This window comes from Balaenoptera borealis, assembly GCF_965194805.1.
Source record: "Balaenoptera borealis genome assembly, chromosome: 1".
Classification (NCBI taxonomy): domain Eukaryota; kingdom Metazoa; phylum Chordata; class Mammalia; order Artiodactyla; family Balaenopteridae; genus Balaenoptera; species Balaenoptera borealis.
In genome coordinates this window covers 56672605-56690989 of record NC_138860.1, presented here as the reverse complement: position 1 = coordinate 56690989, position 18385 = coordinate 56672605, and the positions used below count along the sequence as shown (strand labels likewise).

At 38.6% G+C, this 18385-nt stretch overlaps 2 protein-coding genes and 1 pseudogene across 8 annotated transcripts in view; all 3 read left to right on the top strand.

The window, feature by feature from the left end:
- The window catches only part of RABGAP1L (RAB GTPase activating protein 1 like), a 789965-nt gene that overhangs the window by 51767 nt on the left and 719813 nt on the right, over positions 1–18385 (top strand). The gene's annotated exons all lie outside the window — the stretch shown is intronic.
- Positions 1–18385, top strand: part of DARS2 (aspartyl-tRNA synthetase 2, mitochondrial) — a 354382-nt gene that overhangs the window by 235302 nt on the left and 100695 nt on the right. The gene's annotated exons all lie outside the window — the stretch shown is intronic.
- On the top strand, positions 1318–14626 carry LOC309631171 (heterogeneous nuclear ribonucleoprotein H pseudogene; annotated as a pseudogene). The gene has a single exon. The product of its transcript is annotated as a heterogeneous nuclear ribonucleoprotein H pseudogene (transcript).

Below are 18385 nucleotides of genomic sequence, written 5' to 3'. Positions count from 1 at the left end.
TCATGAGTGTGTAGGGAATGTGCTGGTTTTTTCCCCCCTCCTTATTGTAGCTCTAGCACCTTCCACAGGGCCTGGCATATAGTAGCTGTTCGAAATATATTTGTTAATTTCATAACCAAATGAATAATAAGATAAATAGAATGGAACTTAGAATGCTAATTTTCCAGTAGTCTTATGTGATCCCAGTAGTTTCCAGTGGTTCTAGGATGATTAGAAGGCAAAAGTCCGTGATTGATACTATGTCATTTTAAGTAAATCATTTGATCTTTCTGTTCCTCAGTTTTCCCATGCATAAGTAAACTATAATCATACCCTATTAATTTGTTAATGGAAACATTACTCATCAAGGCATTTGGAAGTGATGTTGAGTGATCATACTGCTAATTAGGCATGCAAACGGAGTGTGTATGTGTGTGCGTGTGTGTTTCGTGAAAAGTGTACAGCTGGATGTGCTTTCTTCCTGAAAACTGGAGAATTTGTCTATGCAAATTAATGAAAGTTTGTCGATAGAGATGATTACATCATAAAAAGATCTTTTAGCAAATCTTCATTAATTTGTACTTCTTCAATACTGGGGGTAGAAAAGAGACTTGAAAAATCTTTTTTTTTTTTTTTAAATTAATTAATTAATTTATTTATTTTTGGCTGTGTTGGGTCTTTGTTTCTGTGCGAGGGCTTTCTTTAGTTGTGGCGAGCGGGGGCCACTCCTCATCGCGGTGCGCGGGCCTCTCACTATCGCGGCCTCTCTTGTTGCGGAGCACAGGCTCCACACGCGCAGGCTCAGTAGTTGTGGCTCACGGGCCCAGTTGCTCCGCGGCATGTGGGATCTTCCCAGACCAGGGCTCCAACCCGTGTCCCCTGCATTGGCAGGCAGATTCTCAACCACTGAGCCACCAGGGAAGCCCTGAAAAATCTTAAGAGGGGAGAAAGTGTCCTGAAATTGTGATGGTAGATTTCTGCCTTTTATCTCTGTCTACACTAGCAAGATATACACTATTGTCAGAAGGTTCTAAAGCCAATCTCCATAGGCCTGGAATCAAAAGGGTATATTGCATTTAGTTTCTGGAATTTCTTTTTCTAACAGCTTGAATTTTCACACTTTATAGTACCTTACATATTTACAACATTTTGCAATACATTTTTACATTCATAAACAGGGGAGAAATTATCAATATTTTAGAGGTATGGAACCTGAAATTACATAATTTGCCCTCAGGCCACATAATTAGTAAAAGCCAATGGGGTGGGGGTAGGGGAGGGGGATGGAGGTGGGTAAGTGCTCTCAAACTCTATCCTTTTGACTTTTGACCCATAGTTCATTCCACTACCCTAGGCTATCTCTCTCACAAGTGCTAGGTGCTAAACTGACATTTCCTGGTGGCCCTAATACAGACTTGCAAATAAGTCATGAAAATCATTTTATAAATAGAATCACTCAAAAGAAATCTATAATTATGCAAGCATCTAGAATATTAACCTTAGTGATCTCACCAATATTCATATATTAAACCTCTTTTCTTTGGTTCATGACTTACTCCAGTTTCGGAACCCTTGATATGCTTTTTAAGATAATGACTACGCAGTTCTAAAAAGATGCTTCTATTAACTATTTTGCCACCTGATGTTCAAAACTATCTCGATCGCCTAGTGCCCTCTACTGAAAGAGCCATAGTATAACAATTAATTTCTTCTAAGAAGCTGATTATCGTTTGTTCTCAGGATAGCAAAAGGCCTCCAATTTTGTAGTGGCCCTTCAACTAATTCTTCATTTCTAAGTACATTATATTATATACGTGAAGAAATTGTATTGCCAGTACCCAGCTCAGTGACCAATTCAGAGGTCACTCGATAAGTGTTTGGTGAATTAGTTAACATGCGTTTTGGTTTATTCTAGTAGTGGTCATGTGACAGTCTGCAGTGGCATTCTTTTGTAAAGTAATATCATTCTTTTGCAGTGTTAATTGGTCCTCAGTAACTTTCTCTTCCACTCCTATAGTCCTACCTTGAGACTTGACAGCCAGAGTGATTTCTTTTTTTAAAAAAAAATTTTATTTATTTGTTTATTTATTTATGGCTATGTTGGGTCTTCGTTTCTGTGCGAGGGCTTTCTCTAGTTGCGGCAAGTGGGGGCCACTCTTCATCGCGGTGCGTGGGCCTCTCACTATCGTGGCCTCTCTTGTTGCGGAGCACAGGCTCCAGATGTGCAGACTCAGTAACTGTGGCTCATGGGCCCAGTTGCTCCGCGGCATGTGGGATCTTCCCAGACCAGGGCTTGAACCCGTGTCCCCTGCATTGGCAGGCAGATTCTCAACCACTGCGCCACCAGGGAAGCCCCAGAGTGATTTCTTATCTTTCCCCATTCCCACCCCCAGCCCCCTGATTGTCAGTTTTGGTTTCATTCAAAATACACTGGAAGTTTATAAGAGCTTGGGCTTTTGAGTAAGATCTGAGTTTAAATCCAGACTGCCACTTCCCTGAATAAGTTACTCATCCTTTAAAAGATTTTCCCATATGTAGAATGGGGAAATAGTCAAATCTAACTCCTAGGATTATTGTGAGGATTCAAATGATGTAATGCAATAAAGTGCTCAGCACAATGCTCATCATTTAGCAACTGCTCAGTTACTGTTAGCTTTTACTATTATTTAATTATTTTTTGTTATATTTTAGCTTAAGCATTAGGTTTATCTTGAATATTGAATTCACTGGCTGAGTGAATGCACTGAAGGACTAGTTGTTGCTATACTTGACAGCATTTGCAGAATGTATTTGTTTAATAAAAATCTCTCTCGAGGGAGGAAACTTCTGAAGAAGATCCCCACATTCTATAATTCTTTTTCATATCTCATGTTATAACAATTTTTAGCCAGAAAGACTTGCCCCAGATTCCTGTCCCTTCAGACCTCTTTATACTCGTCAAACATTTTTTATTAATTCTTCCCCATTCTTTGTGAAGGTGCTAAATAATCTTCATTTACTAAAATATGAGGGTCTAGAGCACAGAGAAGAGGAAACCTGGAAACCATGGAAGAAGATAGGACAAACAAGATTTTGTGTATTTTACTATACTGGTGTAAAGGAGTTGGCCCCATTTTAATTTTGTTTTCATAAAAGAAAAATCTTCAGTTTGTTAGGGTTTTTATTTAATTTAAATTTTTGTCACATTAATGCATGTACATAGTCTAAAAAGCCAAATTGTACTATAAGGCTTGTAATGAAGAATGCAATGTCTGGACCCGTCTCTCCCCCAAGACTACCCCCTCGCCCTCCATTTCCCACGAGTCACTGCTTTCAAGTCTTTTAGCTGGCTGTTCTGGTATTTACACTCATATTTCTAAATAACATACCTATACTGCTATTTCTTAATATTTCAGTTTTAAATATTAACTATTTGTTGCTATTTATCACCCCCACATTCATAGACACAAATGTATTTCCCTCTTTTCATCCCCTCATCTGGTCAGATTGTTAGATGAATACTCAATATTTGTTATTATGACCTTTATATACACATTATACTCATGGTTGAGTTAATTATGCAGACTCTTATTTTTCCTCCCTGGTACTACTTTTTATTTTTCTTCAGTTAATAGTTGCCTGGTTCCTTTGCTTAGTTTGCTGTACAACTATGACAAATTACTCTCCCAACTTTTAGGAGGAATTGTAAATATCCTTTCATAATATTAAACATATCAGGTAATCTGCTGTTTTCTTTTTCACTTTCTTTCTTTATTTAAAATTTAAGATACTCATCCTGTAATTCTCCAATGTCTTGTTCCAATCTGGATTATGTTACATAGGAGTCATCCAGGTATTTGCTTCATCTTCAAGTTGAGAAATCCTAAAAGCCATGGTGCTGTATTGGATCCCATTTCCTGGATCCTGTGTCTCCCTCTGTACTAGATATATTCCAGTATTCCAGTTGCCTCACTCTCTTCCCTCAACTCCTCTGCTCCCTTTGCCACTCTGCTATGTACAGGCATACGTTGTTTTATTGCACTTTGTAGATAACGCATCTTTTACAAATTAAATGTTTGCAGCAACCCTGCATTGAGCAAGTCTTTCAGTACCATTTTTCCAACAGCATTTGCTCACTTTGTATCTTGATGTTACATTTTGGTAATTCTTGCACTATTTCATACCCTCCTCCAGCAAAAAGATTATTACTCACTGAAGGCTCAGATGATGGTTAGCATTTTTTACCAATAAAGTTTTTTTAAATTAAGGTACATACATTTTTTGTTTGTTTTGTTTTGTTATTGTGTAAGACATAATGCTACTGCTCACTTAATAGACTACAGTATAGTTTAAACATAACATTTATATGCACTGGGAAACCAAAAAATATGTGTGACTTGCTGCGATGTTTGCTTTATTGTGGTGGTCTGGAACCGACTCCTCAATAACTCTCAGATATGCCATTCTCTTTGGCTTTTGATTGGGTTTGGCCAATGGGAGACTCAGCATTCGATGTTAAGAAGAGAAGTGAGGATGGGGTATTTATTCTCCGGGCTTCTTCCCTCTGTCTGAAGCCACAGCTCCTGCCTGGTAGTCCTCTTCAGATAGCATTGTCTCTGGCTTCCAGTAACCACTCTCTCCCCCTGCCCCTTCAAGCCTAGGGCTGTTACTAGGCCCAGAGTGCTGTACTACTCCTTACTGCTTTCCCTAAGCCCTGTCCACACCCTTCTAAACAGTCCCTTTATTAAACTCTCTTCAGTTACCCAGTTTGAGTGTGTCATCTGGTTTGTTCCTTCTTTTTGGTGATAGGATCTCCAGCAGCTTCCTGAGAAAGGGTACGTGGGAAGTAAGTTGTTTAAAAAAAATCTAGTTAGTCCAAAAATATCTTAATTCTATACTTACACATGACCAATAGTTTGGCAGGGATGGATATCTAGGTTAGAAACAATATTCCCTCATGCTGTTCTTGCTTCATTGCTTTCTAGCTTCAACTGTTGCTGTTGAAAAGTGTGAAGATATTCTGGTGTTTAACTCTTTGCATGTGACTTATTTTTTCTCTAACAGCTCTTACAATCGTTTCCTAATCCCAGACCTGAAATTCAACAATGATGTGCCTTGATGTGGGTCTTTTTCATTTGTTGTGCTGGATACTCAATGAGTTTCATTCAGTCCTAAAACTTGTCCTTCAATTATAGGAAATACTCTTGTGTTATTTCTTCAGTGATGTCCTATATGCTTTTTTCTTTTTCATTTCTTTCCAAATTTGGATGTTGTTCAGTTGACCCTTAAATTTTCTTTCTTTCTTTTTTTTCATCACTCATTTTCCTTCAGTTTATGGTTTTGTTTTATTTTCTGGGAGGTTTCCTCAGTTTTATCTTTGAACTCTTCTATTGGGTGGGCCAAAAAGTTCCTTCGGTTTTTAAGTAAAAGACACATTTTTCATTTTCACCAAGGACTTTGTTGAACAGCGTATTCACTCTTTTGTTCCACTACCTTCTGCTACTTTTCAGGCAACTTCATAATTCCGTCTTCCCAAAATTTTTTATCTCTTTGAACCAAGAACTGTTCCAGGTGCCTTTTACAGTCTTCCAGGGAATTGAAATTTTTTCCATTAAGAGAATTTTGTAAAGATCGAAATAAATGGAAATCTGAAGGTGCAATGTTTGGTGAATATGGTGGATGAATCAGAACTTCTCAGCCAAGCTGTAACAGTTTTTGCCTGGTCATCAAAGAAACATGTGGTCTTGCGTTGTCCTGATTGAAGATTATGCGTTTTCTGTTGACTAATTCCAGACACTTTTCATCGAGTGCTGCTTTCAGTTGGCCTAACTGGGAGCAGTACTTGTTGGAATTAATCGTTTGGTTTTCTGGAAGGAGCTCTTAATAGAGGACTCCCTTCCAATCCCACCATATACACAACATCACATTCTTTGGATGAAGACTGGCCTTTGGTGTGGTTGGTGGTGGTTCATTTCCCTTGCCCCACGATCTCTTCTGTTCCACATTATTGTACAGTATCCACTTTTCATCACCTGTCACAATTTACTTTAAAAACAGAACGTTTTTGTTACGTTTAAGTAAAGACTCACTTGCGGAAATATGGTCAAGAGGTTTTTTTCCGCTTAACTTACGTGGAACCCAAACATCAAAGTGATTAACATAACCAAGCTAGTGCAAATGATCTTCAACGTTTGATTTGGATATTTTGAGTATGTCAGCTACCTCCCACGTGGTATGAGGTTGATTGTTCTCAATTAATGTCTCAATTTGATCACTGTCAACTTCAACTGGTCTACCTGACTGTGGAGCATCGTCCAGTGAGAAATCTGCAGCACGAAACTCTGCAAACCACTTTTGACACGTTTGATCAGTCACAGCACCTTCTCCATACACTGCACAAATCTTTTTGTGCATTTCAGTTGCGTTTTTACCTTTCTTGAAATAATAAAGCATAATATGCCAAAAATGTTGCTTTTTTTCCTCCCATCTTTAATATTAAAATGGCTACACAAAAATTCACCAATGTTCGGGACTTCCCTGGTGGTCCAGTGGGTAAGACTCCACGCTCCCAATGCAAGGGGCTCAGGTTCGATCCCTAGTTGGGGAACTAGATCCCGCATGCATGCTGCAACTAAAAAATATCCTGCATGTCGCAACTAAAGATTCTGTATGCTGCAATGAAGATCCCGTGTGCCACAACTAAGACCTGACACAGCCAAAATAAATAAATAAATAAATAGACAAACAAAACTTTCTTTAAAAAAAATTCACCAATTTTGATTTTTTAAATTTATTTATTTATTTATTTATTTATTTATTTATTTATTTATTTATTTATGTTTTTGGCTGCATGGGGTCTTAGCTGCGGCACGCAGGATCTTTTGTTGTGGCGTGTGGGCTTCTCTCTAGTTGTGGCGCGTGGGCTCCAGAGCACGTGGGCTCTGTAGTTGTGGCCTGCGGGCTTAGTTGCCCCGCGGTATGTGGGATCTTATTTCCCCAACCAGGGTTTGAACCTGGGTCCCCTGCATTGGATGGCGGATTCTTAACCACTGGACCACCAGGGAAGTCCCAGTAAGTTTTTTTTTAATGCAGGCTGACATGACAGCTGTCACAATACAATCTAACAAGATTGTTTGGAATGAAGTTAAAGACGACTAAGCACTACTAGAGCCATCTTACGGAAAAAACCGAACGAACCTTTTGACCAAACTAATACTTAATTTTTATTATAATTATTGTTATATTTTCCATTTCCAAAAGTATTTTGTTGTTTTTGTTCTCTAAGTGTCATCCTTTTCAAAAATAGATTTATCATCTTATTTCATGGATGCTATCTCTTCTTTTTTCTCTTTGAGGATACGTTACATTGTTGTTTTTTTTAATAGGATTTTTTTTCCTGTTACCTGCTTTTCTTCAAGTTCCTTTTGACTATTTCTATTGGTCTCTTCCATGTTAGAGACTATCCTCAAATGTCTGATGATTCTTGATGTTCATTCACATTTAAAGTTAAATCTCCTTCAGGAATTCCAATTACATATATCTTAAGCTGCTTAAAATTGTCTCACAACTGATTTTCTATTCATTTTTTCCCATCTTTTGTTTTGTTTTTAATCTAGACATATACATAGAAAAATTATATTGGATAGTTTCTATTATTATCCCTACAAATTCACAAAAATTTTCTTCTGCAACGTCTAAACTGCTGTTATTTCCATCCTCATTAGAAGTTCAGTTTGCGCCTTTTTACTATTTTCCATGTTTCTATTTATTATGCAGTCTTTCCTCTACCCTGTAGAACAAATGGAATATAGTTATAACAACTTTTAATATTCTTGTCTAGTAATTATATCACCTGTCTCATTTCTCAGTATGTTTCTATTTATTATTTTTTTTCTACTCATAATGGGTTGTATTTTCCTGCTTTCTTTATTTCTGGTAACTTTTTATTAGATGCTAGACATTGTTGTTTTACCTTGTTAGGTGCTGTATATTTTTGCACTCCTATAATTATTCCTGAGCTTTGTTTTGGACATAGTTAATTAGAAATATTTTGATCCTTTGAAGCTTGCTTTTAACTTCATTAGGTGCGACCAGAGTAACCTTTAATCCAGAGCTAATTTTTATTCCACTGCTGAGGCAATGCCTATGAAGTACAATTTTCCACCTTTTTATTTCACTATTTTCTTCTTCTTTTTTTTTTTTTTCAGCCATGCCATGCGGCATGCAGGATCTTAGTTCCCCAACCAGGGATTGAACCCATGCTCCTGCATTGGAAGCACAGAGTCCTAACCACTGGACCACCAGGGAATTCCCTCCACTATTTTCTATCCTTATAATTTTTCAGTATCCCCAGCTCTGAGTCCCAGGGCTTGTACCCTCTGCTCTTTTCAGTTGGTTATTTCCCTAGCCTTAAGTAGTTTCTTCATAAACATGCTCTGATCAGTACTTAACTGAAAACTCAAAGGGTGACATTCTGTAGATCTCCAGAACTTTCTACTATGTATCTCTCTCCTCTCCAGTACTGTGCCCAGCATATCATACCTGCCTTGGCTTATCTGGACATCCTGCTCTGTCTCCTCAACTAAGGCATATCACTGGGCTCCACATAAGTTCTCTTTTCCTGTGCTCTGGCCTGAAAATTCTGTCCAGACAGTAAGCGGAGGCAATTGTTTGTTTCCTCTTTCTAAGGAATCACTGTTCTGTATAGCTTGATGGCCAATGTCTAAAAAATGTTGTTTTATATATTTTCTTTAATTGTTCAGCTGTTTTAGGTGGAAAGGTGAATCAGGCTTGGCTGAAATCAGAAGTCCCTTCTAGTCTTTTTTAAAAATAACACACACACACATACATACATACATACACACACATACACACATATGTGTATTTAATAGGCTCTTTATCATATCACTTATACTCTTTTATGTTTTGCTTTTTTCAATAATGGTATATTCTGGTCATCTTCAAATATTTAAAAATATTTTTGAAGAACAAATTCAAAATTAAAAATGTAAAACCCTTAAAATGCCTAATATTGCACATAATTAAATATCAAGTTTTATGTTTGTAAATGCATACTTTTTAATGACTGATAAATTCTTTCTTACTTATTAATTTATTCATATCTTGGTGAATGGAATACCATCTAGGCCCCAAGTAGGTATGGTTAGTGTGTGGCTGGGAATATCTGCTCCAACATATCCGTTTCCCTAGGCCTTAGGTTTCATTCTTACAGAATCCCAAAGAGGTTTTAGTATCTCAGTTTCATTCGCTACATGCCATCATTGAAGCCAGGCCCACTAGCAACCAAGCAAATTGTTAGAGTCATACACAGAGACTCAACAAACATATTAAATCTCCAATCCTAGGTAAGAACACCTATGTTGATAAATTTGGCCAGATCCTATCTTATTTTTTTCTAATTTTTTAATTGAATGAAAGATTCTTTAAATTCTATAGTGCTTTACAATTTTCAAAAGTTTCACACACATGATTTCATATAATCCCTTAATAATCTGTTTTTTCTTTTCCCCTACCCCTATGTTGCCCCTCCCCTCTTCCCTCTCCCCACTGGTAACCCCTAGTTTGTTCTCTTATGTCGGTGATTCTGTTTCTTTTTTCTTTTATTCACTGTTTGTTGTATGTGTTTAGATTCCACGTATAAGTGATATCATACAGTATTTGTCTTTCTCTGTCTGACTTATTTCACTTAGCATAATACCTTCCAAGTCCATCCATGTTGCTGCAAATGGCAATATTTCATTCTTTTTTATGGCTGAGTAGTATCCCATTGTATATATACCACATCTTCTTTATACATTCATATGTAATGGACACTTAGGTTGTTTCCATACAGATCCTTCCTTACTTTTTTCCTTGGACTGACCCCTGTAGAATATACTCTAAACATGCTTCCCAGATTTCTCACAATGCAAGTTGTCCTTTAACTGCTGTGTTTTCTGTGTATATGGTAATTCCTCCTCTTCAGTATATTGTGCAACTTTCCTTCTGAGCTCTACTGGGAACTAGTTATTGTTGTGGGCTTGAAGACTTGGTGGGATCCTTGATGTGGGTCTTGAGGAGATATATATATTTTTAATTTGGGTATTATCCGCATATAAATTATATTTAAGCCATAAGATTTGATGTGGCCACTTACTCACCAAGAAAGTGAGTTTAGACATGGAAGAAAAGAGGTGGAAGGGCCAAACCCAACATTTAGAGATCAGGTTGAGGAAGATGAACCAACAAAGGAGGAACGGCCAATGAGGTAAAAGGAAAACTGATTCATAAAAGCAAATGAAGAGTATGATTCAGGGAGAAAAGGGAGATCAATGAACTGAGAATTGACCATTAGATTTGGCCACATAAAGCCTATTGTTGATGTTGGCAGGCAGTTTGAGTTGAGTATTGGTGGCAAAACTCTGATTGGAGTAGGTTTAAGAGAATACATGGAAAGAACTTATAAAACAGAGAATACAGTCAACATTTTTGAAGAGTTTTTTTAATAAAAAGAGTGGAGAACTAGAGTGGGGGCTGGAGGAAAGTGACAACTCAAGGGACAACTCCTCTCTCTCTGTTTTAGGATGAGATGTTTTAGAGCATGTTTCTATGCTGTGTGAATGATCCAGTAGAGACAGAAGAGTTAATGTGCAGGAGGGCACGGGGAGAATTACTAGAGTTATGTCCTTGATGAGATGAGAAAGAATGGGATCTAGTGCTCAAATGGAGGGGTTGGCTTTAGGAGCACAGATAATTCATTTTTACAAACAGGAAGAAAGGCAGTATCTGGGCACATATATACAGTGGGTAGATGTGATAATAGTAGGAACTTGTGGAAATTCTCTTTTGAGTGCTTTTAATTTCTCAGTGCATTAGCAAATAAGGTCAATTTGGAAACAATATTTTTGAAAAATTCACTAAAATCTTACAAAACCTAGTTTTCATTAATTAATTTTATTGAGGTATAATTGACATAAAGTAAAATGTGCAGATCTTATGTGTATAGTTTGATCATTTAAGACAATTGTACACCCTCATGTAATAAACACCCCAGTCAAGACAAAAACAGGACATTTCCATCAACACAGCAAGGTGCCTCCAGCCGCTTTCTATTCAAGTCCCTCATGTCTCTCCCTTCCACCTCCTGCTGCCCAGCAATGCCAGGCAACAACTGTTCTAATTTTTATCAGTATAGATGCATTTTTCATCTTTTAAATCTTCATATAGATGGAATAATAAAGTAGGCAGTGTTTTGTGTCTAGCTTCTTTTCTCAACACAATGTTTTTGAAATCATCTATTATGTGTATCAATAGTTCATTATTTGTTATTGCTCAGTAGTATTCCATTGCATGAATATACCACAATATGTATTTATTCCCCTATTGATGAACATTTGGGTTGTTTCTGGTTTGTGGCTACAATGAATAAGCTGCTATGAACATTCTTGTGCTAATCTTTTTTTTTTTAATAGATCTTTTTCTTAAAAAAATAAATTTATTTATTTATATTTTTGGCTGCATTGGGTCTTCGTTGCTGTGTGCAGGCTTTCTCTAGTTGCAGCGAGAGGGGGTTACTCTTCGTTGTGGTGTGCGGGCTTCTCTTGTTGTGGAGAACAGGCTCTAGGCCATCAGTAGTTGTGGCACGCAGGCTCAGTGGTTGTGGCTCACGGGCTTAGTTGCTCTGTGGCATGTGGTATCTTCGCAGACCAGGGCTTGAACCTGTGTCCCCTGTATTGGCAGGTGGATTCTTAACCACTGTGCCACGAGGAGAGTTCCTTTAATAGATCTTTACTGGAGTATAATTGCTTCACAATACCATGTTACTTTCTGTTGCACAACAAAGTGAATCAGCCATATGCATAGACATGTCCCCATATTCCCTTCCTCTTGAGAGTGCCTCCCGTCCTCCTTATTCCACTCCTCTAGGTCATTGCAGAGCACCGAGCCCATCTCCCTGTGCTATGCTGCTGCTTCCTACCAGCCAACTATTTTACATTCTGTAGTATATATATGTCAATGCTACTCTCACTTTGTGCCAGCTTCGCCCTCCCACCCCATGTCATCAAGTCCATTCTCTATGTTTACCTCTTTATTCCTGCCCTGCAACTAGGTTCATCAGTAACATTTTTTTTTCTTAGATTCCATATATATGTGTTAGCATACGGTATTTGTTTTTCTCTTTCTGACTTACTTCACTCTGTATGACAGACTCTAGGTCCATCCACCTCACTACAGATAACTCAATTTCGTTTCTTTTTATGGCTGAGTAATATTCCATTGTATATATGTGCCACATCTTCTTTATCCATTCATCTGTTGATGGACACTTTGGCTGCTTCCATGTCCTGGCTATTGTAAATAGTGCTGCAATGAATATTGTGGTGCATGACCCTTTTTGAATTATGGTTTTCTCAGGGTGTATGTCCAGTAGTGGGATTGCTGGGTCATATGGTAGTTCTATTTTTAGTTTTTTAAGGAACCTCCATACATTTTCCATAGCGTCTGTATCAATTTACATTCCCACCAACAGTGCAAGAGGGTTCCTTTTTCTCCACACCCTCTCTCCAGCATTTATTGTTTGTAGATTTTCTGATGATGGCCATTCTGACTGGTGTGAGGTGATACCTCATTGTAGTTTTGATTTGCATTTCTCTAATGATTAGTGATGTTGAGCATCCTTTCATGTGTTTGTTGGCAATCTGTATATCATTTCTAATTCTGTTGATTTGAGTCTTCTCCCTTTTTTTCTTGATGAGTCTGGCTAGTGTTTTATCAATTTTGTTTATCATCTCAGAGAACCAGCTTTTTGTTTTATTGATCTTTGCTATCATTTCCTTCATTTCTTTTTCATTTATTTCTGATCTGATCTTTATGATTTCTTTCCTTCTGCTAACTCTGGAATTTTTTTGTTCTTTGTTCTCTAATTGCTTTAGTTGTAAGGTTAGGTTGTTTATTTGAGATTTTTCTTGTTTCTTGAGATAGGATTGTATTGCTGTAAACTTCCCCTTAGAACTGCTTTTGCTGCATCCCATAGATTTTGGGTCATTGTGTTTTCATTGTCATTTGTTTCTAGGTATTTTTTGATTTCCTCTTTGATTTCTTCAGTGATCTCTTGGTTATTTAGTAGCATATTGTTTAGCCTCCATGTATTTGTATTTTTTTTACAGTTTTTTTCCTGTAATTGATATCTAGTTTCATAGCATTGTGGTCAGAAAAGTTACTTGATAGGATTTCAATTTTCTTAAATTTACCAAGGCTTGGTCTGTGACCCAAGATATGATCTATCCTGGAGAATGTTCCATGAGCACTTAAGAAGGAAGTGTATTCTGTTGTTTTTGGATGGAATGTCTTATAAATATCAATTGATTTTCTTCTCAGCCATGCCGAAGTTGTGTGTGGAGTCTGTTTTGACACCAGGACCCCCTAAGAGACGTTGATGTTGGGCACCGAAGGTGGCAAGGGATTCGTGGTGAAGGTCCGGGGCTTGTCTTGGTCTTGCTTGGCCGATGAAGTGCAGCGGTTTTTTTCTGACTGCAAAATTCAAAATGGGGCTCAAGTTATTCGTTTCATCTACACCAGAGAAGGCAAACCCAGTGGCGAGGATTTAGTTGAACTTGAATCAGAAGATGAAGTCAAATTGGCCCTGAAAAAAGACAGAGAAACTATGGGACACAGATATGTTGAAGTATTCAAGTCAAACAACGTTGAAATGGATTGGGTGTTGAAGCATACTGGTCCAAATAGTCCTGACACGACCAATGATGGCTTTGTACGGCTTAGAGGACTCCCCTTTGGATGTAGCAAGGAAGAAATTGTTCAGTTCTTCTCAGGGTTGGAAATTGTGCCAAATGGGATAACATTGCTGGTGGACTTCCAGGGCAGCAGTATGGGGGAAGCCTTCGTGCAGTTTGCTTCACAGGAAATAGCTGAAAAGGCTGTAAAGAAACACAAGGAAAGAATAGGGCACAGGTATATTGAAATCTTTAAGAGAAGTTGAGCTGAGGTTAGAACTCACTATGATCCACCACGAAAACTTATGGCCATGCAGTGGCCAGGTCCCTATGACAGACCTGGGGCTGGTAGAGGGTATAACATCGTTGGAAGAGGAGCTGGCTTTGAAAGGATGAGGCGTAGTGCTTATGGTGGAGGTTATGGAGGCTATGATGATTATAATGTCTATAATGATGGCTATGGATTTGGGTCAGATAGATTTGGAAGAGACCTCAATTATTGTTTTTCAGGAATGTCAGATCACAGATATGGGGATGGTGGCTCTACTTTCCAGAACACAACAGGACACTGTGTACACGTGTGGGGATTACCTTACAGAACTACTGAGAATGACATTTTTGGTGTCTTCCTGCAGTGGCTAAGGTTGGTTCAGTGGGTTGTGTAGGCTTCCTGGTGGAGGGGACTAGTGCCTGTGTTCTGGTGGATGAGGCTGGATCTTGTCTTTCTGGTGGGCAAGACCACGTCCAGTGGTGTGTTTTGGGGTGTCTGTGAACTTATTATGATTTTAGGCAGCCTCTCTGCTAATGGGTGGGATTGTGTTCCAGTCTTGATAGTTATTTGGCATGGGGATTCCAGCACTGGAGCTTGCTAGTCGTGGAGGGGAGCTGGGTCTTAGCACTGAGATGGAGACCTCAGGGAGAGCTCTTGCCAATTGACATTACATGGGGCCAGGAGTTCTCTGGTGGTCCAATGTCCTGAACTCGGCTCTCCCACCTTAGAGGCTCAGGCCTGACAACTGGCTGGAGCACCAAGACCCTGTCATTCACATGGTGAATGTCAAGACCATTAATCTTCTCCCTGCCAACACCTCCAGAATGTCAGCAGCCAGAGTTTGATGCTCCAGTCAGGAGATTGAATGGGTCATCTCACCATTGCTGCCTCTCCAACAGGCTCAAGGATTCTCCTCTAAACACTTTGAAGAAGCAGTGCTGTAGTCCAGTGGGTTGGCAGGGGGGCAGTGGAGTTCCCCCCAATAGATCCTGAGAGAACTGCAGTAATTTTCACCTGTTCCTCATCCTCCACCAGTGCTATGGTGCTGCCATAATACTTCCATACAAAGGCCCTGCGTTTCTCTTTTTGAATTATGGTTTTCTCTGGGTATATGCCCAGTAGTGGGATTGCTGGGTCATATGGTAGTTCTATTTTTAGTTTTTTAAGGAACCTCCATACTGTTTTCCATAGTGGTTGTATCAATTTACATTCCCATCAACAGTGTAGGAGGGCTCCCTTTTCAACACACCCTTTCCAGCATTTATTGTTTCTAGCTTTTTTGATAATGGCCATTCTGACTTGCGTGAGGTGATACCTCATTGTAGTTTTGATTTGCATTTCTCTAATAATTAGTGATGTTGAGCATCTTTTTATGTGCCTCTTGGCCATCTGCATGCCTTCCTTCGTGAAATGCCTATTTAGGTCTTCTGTGCATTTTTACCTGGATTGTTTGTTTTTTTTGATGTTGAGCTCCATGAGCTGTTTGTATATTTTGGAGATTAATCCTTTGTTTGTTGTTTCATTTGCAAATATATCCTCCCATTCTGAGGGTTATCTTTTCATCTTGTTTATGGTTTCCTTTGCTGTGCAAAAGCTTTTAAGTTTCATTAAGGCCCATTTGTTTATTATTGTTTTTATTTCTGTTACTCTAGGAGGTGGGTCAAAAAATATCTTGCTGTAGCTTATGTCAAAGAGTGTTTTTTCTATGTTTTCCTCTAAAAGTTTTATAGTGTCTGGTCTTACATTTAAGTCTTTAATCCATTTGGAGTTTATTTTTGTGTATGGTGTTAGGTAGTGTTCTAATTTCATTCTTTTACATGTAGCTGTTCAGTTTTCCCAGCATCACTTATTGAAGAGGCTGTCTTTTCTCCATTGTATGTTCTTGCCTCCTTTGTCGTAAATTAGGTGCCCATATGTGCGTGGGTTTATCTCTGGGCATTCTATCCTGTACGATTGATCTATATTTCTGTTTTTGTGCCAGTACCATACTGTCTTGATTACTGTAGCTTTGTGGTATAGTTTGAAGTCAGGGAGCCTGATTTCTCCAACTTCGTTTTTCTTTCTCAAGATTGCTTTGACTATTCGGGGTCTTTTGTGTTTCCATACGAATTGTAAGATTTTTTTGTCCTAAATCTGTGAAAAATGCCATTGGTAGTTTGATAGGGATTGCACTGAATCTGTAGATTGCTTTGGGTAGTACAATTATTTTCACAAAATTGATTCTTCCAATCCAAGAACATGGTATATTTCTCCATCTGTTTATGTCATCTTTTATTTCTTTTTTAAAAAATAAATTTATTTATTTATTTATTTTTGGCTGTGTTGGGTCTTCGTTGCTGCATGTGGGCTTTCTCTAGTTGCGGCGAGCAGGGGCTACTCTTTGTTGCGGTGTGTGGGCTTCTCATTGCGGTGGCTTCTCTTGTTGTGAGGCACAGGCTGCAGACACATGGGCTTCAGTAGTTGCGGTGCGCGGGCCCAGTAGCTTTGGCTTGTGGGTTCCAGAGCTCAGGCTCAGTAGTTGTGGCGCACGGACTTAGTTGCTCCATGACATGTGGGATCTTCCCAGACCAGGGCTTGCACCCATGTCCCCTGCATTGACAGGCAGAGTCTTAACCACTGTGCCACCAGAGAAGTCCTCTTTGATTTCTTTCATAAGTGTTTTATAGTTTTCTGAGTACAAGTCTTTCACCTCCTTAGGTAGGTTTATTCCTAGGTATTTCATTCTTTTTGTTGCAGTGGTAAATGGGAGTGTTTCCTTAATTTCTTTTTCTGAGTTTTCATTGTTTGTGCGTAGGAATGCCAGAGATTTCGGTGCATTAATTTTGTATCCTGCAACCTTGCCAAATTCATTGATTAGTTGTAGTTGTTTTTTGGTGGCATCTTTAGGAATTTCTGTGTACAGTATCATGTCGTCAGCAAACAGTGACAGCTTTACTTCTTCTTTTTCTATTTGTATTCCTTTTATTTCTTTTTCTTCTCTGATTGCTGTGGCTAGGACCTCCAAAACTATGTTGAATAAGAGTGGCAAGAGTGGGGACTTCCCTGGTGGCACAGTGGTTAAGAATCCTCCTGCCAATGCAGGGGACATGGGTTCAAACCCTGGTCTGGGAAGATCCCACATGCCAGGGAACAACTAAGCCCTTGTGCCACAACTACTGAGCCTGTGCTCTTGAGCCACAACTACTGAGCCCACATGCCACAACTACCAAAGCCCATGCCCCTAGACCCTGTGCTCTGCAACAAGATAAGCCACCGCAATGAGAAGCCTGTGCACCGCAACAAACAGTAGCCCCTGCTGGCCGCAACTAGAGAAAGCCTGCATGCAGCAACAAAGACCTAGTGCAGCCAAAAATGAAAATAAGTAAATAAATTTACTAAAAAAAAAAAAAAAAAGTGTGGCGAGAGTGGACATCCTTGTCTTGTTCCTGATCCTAGTGGAAATGCTTTCAGTTTTTCACCACTGAGTGTGATGCTTGCTGTGGGTTTGTCATATATGGCCTTTATTATGTTGAGGAGGTTCCCTCTATGCCCATTTTCGGGAGAATTTTTATCAAAAAGCAGTGTTGAGTTTTGGCAAAACTTTTTCTGCATGTATTGAGATGATCATATGGTTTTTATTCCTTAATTTGTTGATGTGGTGTATCACATTGATTGATCTGCGTATACTGAAGAATCCTTGCATCCCTGGGATAAATTCCACTTGATCATGGTGTATGATCCTTTTAATGTGCTGTTGGATTCTGTTGCTAGTATTTTGTTCACGATTTTTGCATCTATGTTCATCAGTGATATTGGTCTACAATTTTCTTTTTTTGTGATATCTTTTTCTGGTTTTGGTATCAGGGTGATGGTGGCTTCATAGAATGAATTTGGGAGTGTTTCTCCCTCTGAAATTTTTTGGAAGAGTTTGAGAAGGATGGATGTTAGGTCTTCTCTAAATGTTTGATAGAATTCACCTGTGAAGCCATCTGGTCCTGGACTTTTGTTGGTTGGAAAATTTTTAATTATGGTTTCAATTTCATTACTTGTGATATGTCTGTTTATATTTTCTAATTCTTCCTGGTTCAGTATTGGAAAATTGTACCTTTCCAAGAATTCGTTCATTTCTTCGTGATTGTACATTTTATTGGCATATAGGTGTTTGTAGTAGTCTCTTATAATCCTTTGTATTTCTACAGTGTAACTTGTGGTTTCTCCTTTTTCATTTCTAATTGTATTGATTTGCGTCCTCTCCTTTTTTTTTCTTGATGAGTCTGGCTAAGGGTTTATCAATTTTGTTTATCTTCTCAAAGAACCAGCTTTTAGTTTTATTGAGTTTTGCTACTGTTTTCTTAGTTTCTATTTCATTTATTTCTGCTCTGATCTTTATGGTTTCTTTCCTTCTACTGACTTTGGATTTTCTTTGTTATTCTTTCTCTAGTTGTTT